The sequence below is a fragment of the Tinamus guttatus genome, unplaced genomic scaffold (assembly GCF_059628265.1).
Source record: "Tinamus guttatus ecotype Peru unplaced genomic scaffold, ASM5962826v1 Tinamus_guttatus_pri_ptg000131l, whole genome shotgun sequence".
NCBI classification, from domain to species: domain Eukaryota; kingdom Metazoa; phylum Chordata; class Aves; order Tinamiformes; family Tinamidae; genus Tinamus; species Tinamus guttatus.
In genome coordinates this window covers 2,471,809-2,478,192 of record NW_028288665.1, presented here as the reverse complement: position 1 = coordinate 2,478,192, position 6,384 = coordinate 2,471,809, and positions in this window count along the sequence as shown.

The following is a 6,384-nucleotide window of genomic DNA, read 5'->3' as shown; positions in this document are numbered from 1 at the left end:
GTGACGTAGGCAGTGGGCGGGGTTGCTTCTCGCGTGGCAGGGCGGGAAATCCATCCTTTTTAGGGCTGTTTTCGTGGAAAGTTGTGGAAGTAGAAAGAATGGGAGGGGTCCTGAGGATATATGAGGAAATATATTTGCAATTTTTAAAAAATGAACAGGGAATTAAGTAATGCCAATAGCTTCTTATTTTGGAAAAAAAAAAAAAGAGTGAAAATTAGGTAATATTTCACCTGAATGCAATGATGTGCTTAGTTGCTTCCTGTGACCTGCCCTATATGTAACTTAAGAACTGATACAACAGCACAGATTGTAGGTCTCTAAGCAAATCATTTGCGCTATCAGTCAAAACACAGTGTGGCAACTAAGGGGCTCTGCCCCCTCCCGCCCCTGCTTTTTGTATATAATAAATGTCTTTACAGCAGTTCAGTCACTTTTATTCATTTTTATTATGAATTAAAGCTTCCTTAGAAGATGATTGGGGTAGGGTCTGGCTTAAGCACCTGAGTCATCTCTGGAGGGAGGTCAGAAAAAGAGAAAAACCCTGTTTCCTCTAATTACGATGGACACCAAAGTCATTAATTATACAATTGTTAATTATAAAAAGTATTAATAGAACTAAGACGGATCTGCAGGCTTCTCACAGGTGACAGGAGCTTCCCAAGACTGAGAGAAGTGTTTACAACTGCATGGTTGGACAGCTTAGCCACCCTGTATATTTTGCATATACAAATAGAGCCCAAAATGCAGAAATGCTCATGGGAAAAACAAAACAAAACAAAACCTATTTTCCACATATGACCTTAAATGTTAAGTAAATCTAACAGGTTAGGCATAATTTCTTGGAAGAAGGGGCCAGGATGAAGAGAAACAAAACCTCTACCATCAGGCCACAGTGGTTGATATTCCATGAAGGACACCCAATTGAATTAAATTAGATATTTCCTGAGCTGCAAATCGAGCTGAAATACGCATTTCCAGCGGGTTCAGATCCGCCAGTCACCTTGTTAAACTGAGCCTACCAGTTGCTAAACCTCTGTGCCCAGTTTTACTTGTACAGCCCCAGTGGAGCAATTTAAGCTTGTTGCGAGGTACGGCAGGGCTTTGCTGATAGAGACACATTGTGAACAGCAGAGCCGTGTGCTCTGGTTTGGTTTGGCTTCCTCAGCATGGTTACGGGAGCTCCTTGTTTAGTTGCTCCAGAAAATGACACTTTAGTGATCTAGTACTGCAACAATAATAGAGGAAGATTTTGAAAATGGAAGGCACTGAGAGAAACATCTTGGAAAGTAATTATAGCACATAAGAAACTGAGTCCTGCAAAGAAAAACAGAGCCATGCAAAATATTTCCTGAAGGTGGCACCATAATACATAACATCGTGTTGAAAGTGCCCACTACTGCTGTTGTTAATGGTGATGATTATGTATGAAATGAAGCCGCCTGCTCAGCCACTGCCTGCTTAGGATTTGCCCCCCCAAATGCATGTATGTCAGGAATTCTGAAGAAAAATTTCTTACATTATTCTTATTTATTGTAAGCAATTTATTAAAATGCCTATTGGTAATATTGATGGGGGGAAAAGTCTGTATGCTACATCTTCTAAAATATGTGTTTTTCTATTATAAAAATAATCATGAAGCTTCTTCCCATTTCTTTGTAAACAAATTATCCCCAATATGTACAGAATGCATGGTTAAAAAAATGCATATTTAGTATGTGAGCCAGAGAATAATTTGGATGGTGAAGTCTCATTGAACTTTCATGCTGAAAATTTCTATGAACTTCCTATTTTTTTTTAGTATTTTTGAGGATGAGGGGCAAGGAAAAGATCTTTTCAGCATTTGCTAGTGGCACCATGTAGGGGAAGGCAGAAGATTATTTCGGAAATTCAGTTTCATATCTGCTTAAGAAAACTGACGGCTCGGGCACACTGAGCTAAAATGAGAAGCTGTCTTAATAGCATTTTTTTTTATCTGTTTGTCATTGACTGGTACGGTAATTTCATGATTTTTAAGCCCTGTTGACAGATTAATTGGTTCTACCTCAAGTTAACTGTGTGGAACATGAAGCTATGGGAAATGGTTTTCTGGAATCCAAAGGATTCAACCATTTACAAACATTATTACTGAAATGAAAGTACAAGAAAACAACATCTTTTTCTAGTGAAATAGAATATGTCCGTTTTCTTTATTGAAACAAAAACATCGGAGGCGCCTCCCAGGTAAAACAAAGTTCAAAAGTGGGACTTGAGAAGTGAGAAGATACCATTACCAATACAGTCCACCCAAGGAGAATGCAGTGATTCAATAAAAGTTGATCATATTTAAAAGCATTTAATCGCGTATCTACCTGTAAAGACGTGTATTGGCGTAGTTAGGGTATAAGCACGTGCATGTGGTTAATGCCATGCTTTCCTGACTGGGAAAGAGGCTCTGGATGTCCAAAAGAGATAAAACATCACATCACCTTCAGCATAGGTTGCTCTCTATAGGTAGGGATGGACCCTCTGTTTTAGACAGGTTTTAAAGATTATGATTAAATGATGCTTTGCAGTTGGAAGGCTGTGGTCTATTCTTTTAAACTTTTATGGGATATATAATTCTGCTGTTCTATGCTCACTTCTACATCAACAGCAGTGTGAATTCTCAAAATTAACCTAGGGGTGAAAGGAATGCAGTTTTTACTCCTCTTGTAAACAATAAAACGGGGTGTCAAATGATGAGACATTGCTCTAGGCAGACAGTGCTGGGAAATGGGTAAAAAGCAGTGCTGGCTTTTCAGCTGGACAGACTGCTCTTGCACACTTACCCCTATTCACATGAACAGGCTCCATGTTTTCCCAATGGTGCTGTATGATGCTGCCCAACACACTTGATAGCTGCAATGTATTGCTAAAGACAAAGCAAAGACTTCTCTTGGCAGTGTTTTCCTGATGTTTTGGAAAGACCCCACGGCAAAAAGGAAGCTGTATGCAAGAGGTGACCTTGAAGTTATTTTCCAAACTTGCATATCACAAAGATAGCTCGTTGACTGTCTTTGCTGTGTGATACTGCCCTGTACTCACTGACTCAGCAGACTTGGATTGCAGCGTTACTCAATCCTGACCCCATGCTAGACACACTGTTTTTGTCCTACCTATTCGTCATGGGAAGTTCCTCTTCTTTCTTTTGCTTGATTAGGTACCTAACCAATACAAAGGAGCCGGAGCTGTTCTGAGATGTCCAGAGATGGTCCCTGTTTCCACAGACAGCCACGAGCTCTTAGGCTTGGAGTGTTGTGGCATACCTTGCTTTCTGTTACATGCACAGAAACACGTCCCTTGCCCTCCCCTTGTGTTGCCGCATAATTTCCACAGATCCCTCTTGCTGCTTACGGCACTGGCTTGCTGTGCTGGAGAGAGGGAGTGCTCAGTGGCCTGTCCTGTATGCCTGTCTTATGAAACCATCATCACTCCTCCAAAGATATTAGACTATGGGAGAGAAGTAGGTGACAGCTGCCTTAAGTCTCTGTGCCTGGGAAGTGCCTGGAACAGTGGGTTTGGTTGATTTTGGAGTGCTTGTGGTCTAAATGCAGTGACTTATAAAAGACCTGCATAAGCAAGTGGTCTGGTATTTAAATAATTTCAGTATTAGTTTTATGGAGGTACAGCAATTATAAGGCCAAATTCTGTTACAAATGTATTATTTCTGTTATTTTTTTGTACTTTTTTTTGTGCCCTTCCCCAACATTTCACATGCATGAAGGCAGAAAAGTTGCAGGCAGCATTGCCAGTATAACACCAAACTACAAGATGCTACGAAGCTGTAGGACCAGTGCTGCAAGCCAGTCAGTTATCACCTCATTTTGTCATGAACACATAACAGAGGTGCTGTGCTTTGCGCTTGCTGTGAACCAGGAAACTGCAGGAAAAGCAACAGCCTGGAACAAAGAGACCCAGAAGCAGCAGCAAACTTTGTAAATCTTGCAAAAGGACCTCCAAGATCATCTTTGTGCACCTGCTTCCCTGCTTGTTTTACACAACATCGCTACTAATTTTCTGTTGAAAGAATCCTCTTTGCCTGTGCTCATTAAAGTTGTTGATGCTTTGCACAAATACCAGGCTAGGTACCAGAAACCACCCTCTATCAAACCACATTGCAACAAGTGGCAGCAGCTATGTTGAAGTGAATATGGGTTGTGTAGTCTTGATTTGGTTTCTGCTTGTTTGAATGAGTTTGGTCCAAATGAGTTATGTTCCTGCATGATATTTATTCATGCTGGTATCATCTCGCTGATCTTCATGTTGCATGTGGACTTTTGCAAGCCCGTGGAGGTACCGTGTTGACGGGCATGTTCCATTTTGCAAAATCCTAAGCACAGCACTGTATACAAACCGTAAGTGCTTCACCCTCCCTTTGTTCACATGTGATAGGCAGATATTTGCTTTATGTAGTTCGAAAATTGGGGTAGTTACCCAGACCAGCACAGTATACTGTTCTCACTCGCTCTCAAGCAGAGAGGATCTAACACTCTCCCTGTTAGGAGTCAATATGTCAACTCTAAAGATCCTATTTGTTCTCTTTTCATTTGCATGTGGCCGTACTGATAATGATGAAGGCTACATAAGCATTCCCAAATTTCCCAAAATTAATCATAGCAAGGCAACCAGCTCTCTAGAATACTGGCTGCATCTCCAGATGTACTTGTTGTGTTCTCTCAAATAGTCCCTTTCAACAAATGAGATCCATTTTCATGCATGGGCATAGCTCAGTTCTGTTAGATAGTTCGTCCCCAGAAGATACAAAGAAAACTCAGAAACAGGTTCAGAAGTCACATTCTAAATAGCTTGGTCTCTACCTGTAGAGCTCAGAGTAAAATTTCCCTCTGTTTTTAAAGAAGATATTTTATACTCTAAACTTTGGAATCAGCAACTCTGAGCTCATTAAACCCAGAAGAACCAAGTGTGTGAGCACCTTTTAGCATTTAGCATATTTAAAAAGTTGAGGTAGAACTCTCTTACAAAAAAGGAACAAGATCTAAATTAATTGCCCAGGCTCTCACAGGAGTTATAATTCCCCATCCCCAAAAGCACCTGTGAGCTGCCTGTCTTCCTGAAGGAGAGCTCCTCACTGGTCATCAGAAGAAGGAGTAGATGGGACTGCAGGGCAATGTCCACACATTATTGCACCAGTTGGGTATGTGGCATTGCCACCATAAGTCTGGCAGGTACATGTGATTAAAAACAATAGCAAGGTGCCTCTTGTCTGAGAGAGGGATCCATTCAACACTTGGGCTTTTAAACTTTGTCATTAGGAGGCTGCTTTTTTCATGCTAGAGGCAGCCTGAGAATGGGAGGTATGGGGACAGATGGCACTTCATAGGGCCCTTGTTCATGTGAAGCCAGAGCCACAGGTGGCTGAGGTTTCAAAGTGCCTTTTTCCCCTCCGTGGTTTTTCCATAACAACTGGAATTTGCTAGGTGAAGATGCGTGTAGCAGGGCATGATGCGGGCTGAAGAGGTGGCCCTCTCATGTCCTTGAGGCAGGACCAGAAACCCAGTTTTAATGGGATGATTAACGGCAAAGAAGCTGCTTACTTAGGGATCAGAGGGAACATATCTTTTTTTTTTTTTTAGGATGCTGCTTTACTTGAAAAACATGCTTTTGAAGTCAGTTCTGCTATACAAGCCTCAAAGGAGACATTTGATTTCAGCTTTCTGTCATAGAAGCCAGAATTGCCCTTATATTCATGCATTTTGGACAGAAAGCCATATGCAGCACTAGCACTTTGTCCCTCCGATGCTTTATCCAGAAAGGCAATATACAGATATCTTGAGCATGACCCTCATGCATAAAATGGAACAAAGTTGAGAAAGGCTGCGATAACCTTCAGAGTGCTTTTATTTGTTCTAGTGCTACAGATGAATCGGTAAAGTAATTGCTACTATATCTTTTCACCATGCTTAAACAAGCATTATGTTTATTAGAAATAAGCCATACTAAAAAGTATATTTACAGAACTAGCTACATTTTCTCAACTGGCATACAAAGTTCTACTTAAAAGGTTGTGTTTCAAGAGCATGGCTTAATGGTTAAAGCACACATCTACAACGACAGTTTTTGTGCCAATATACTAATAGCACAACCTTTGTTCATCCTATGTTTTAACATACACAAAGCTTCAATTGCAGAGATATAATTTCTCTAGAATTTATATAAAATGAAGCAACTTACATCTTTGTTTAAAATTTTCTTTAGGATTTGGAAAGTGCTGTGAATCTCTTTCCAGATATTTTGCTTGGCCTTACATTTCTCCCCTTCCCTCCAGTATGTTCCATTTTCTTTCTTTAACTCTTTAAACTTTGGATCAGTCTTTCTAGGTGGTATCTTATCGTTTTCTTAGGTTGG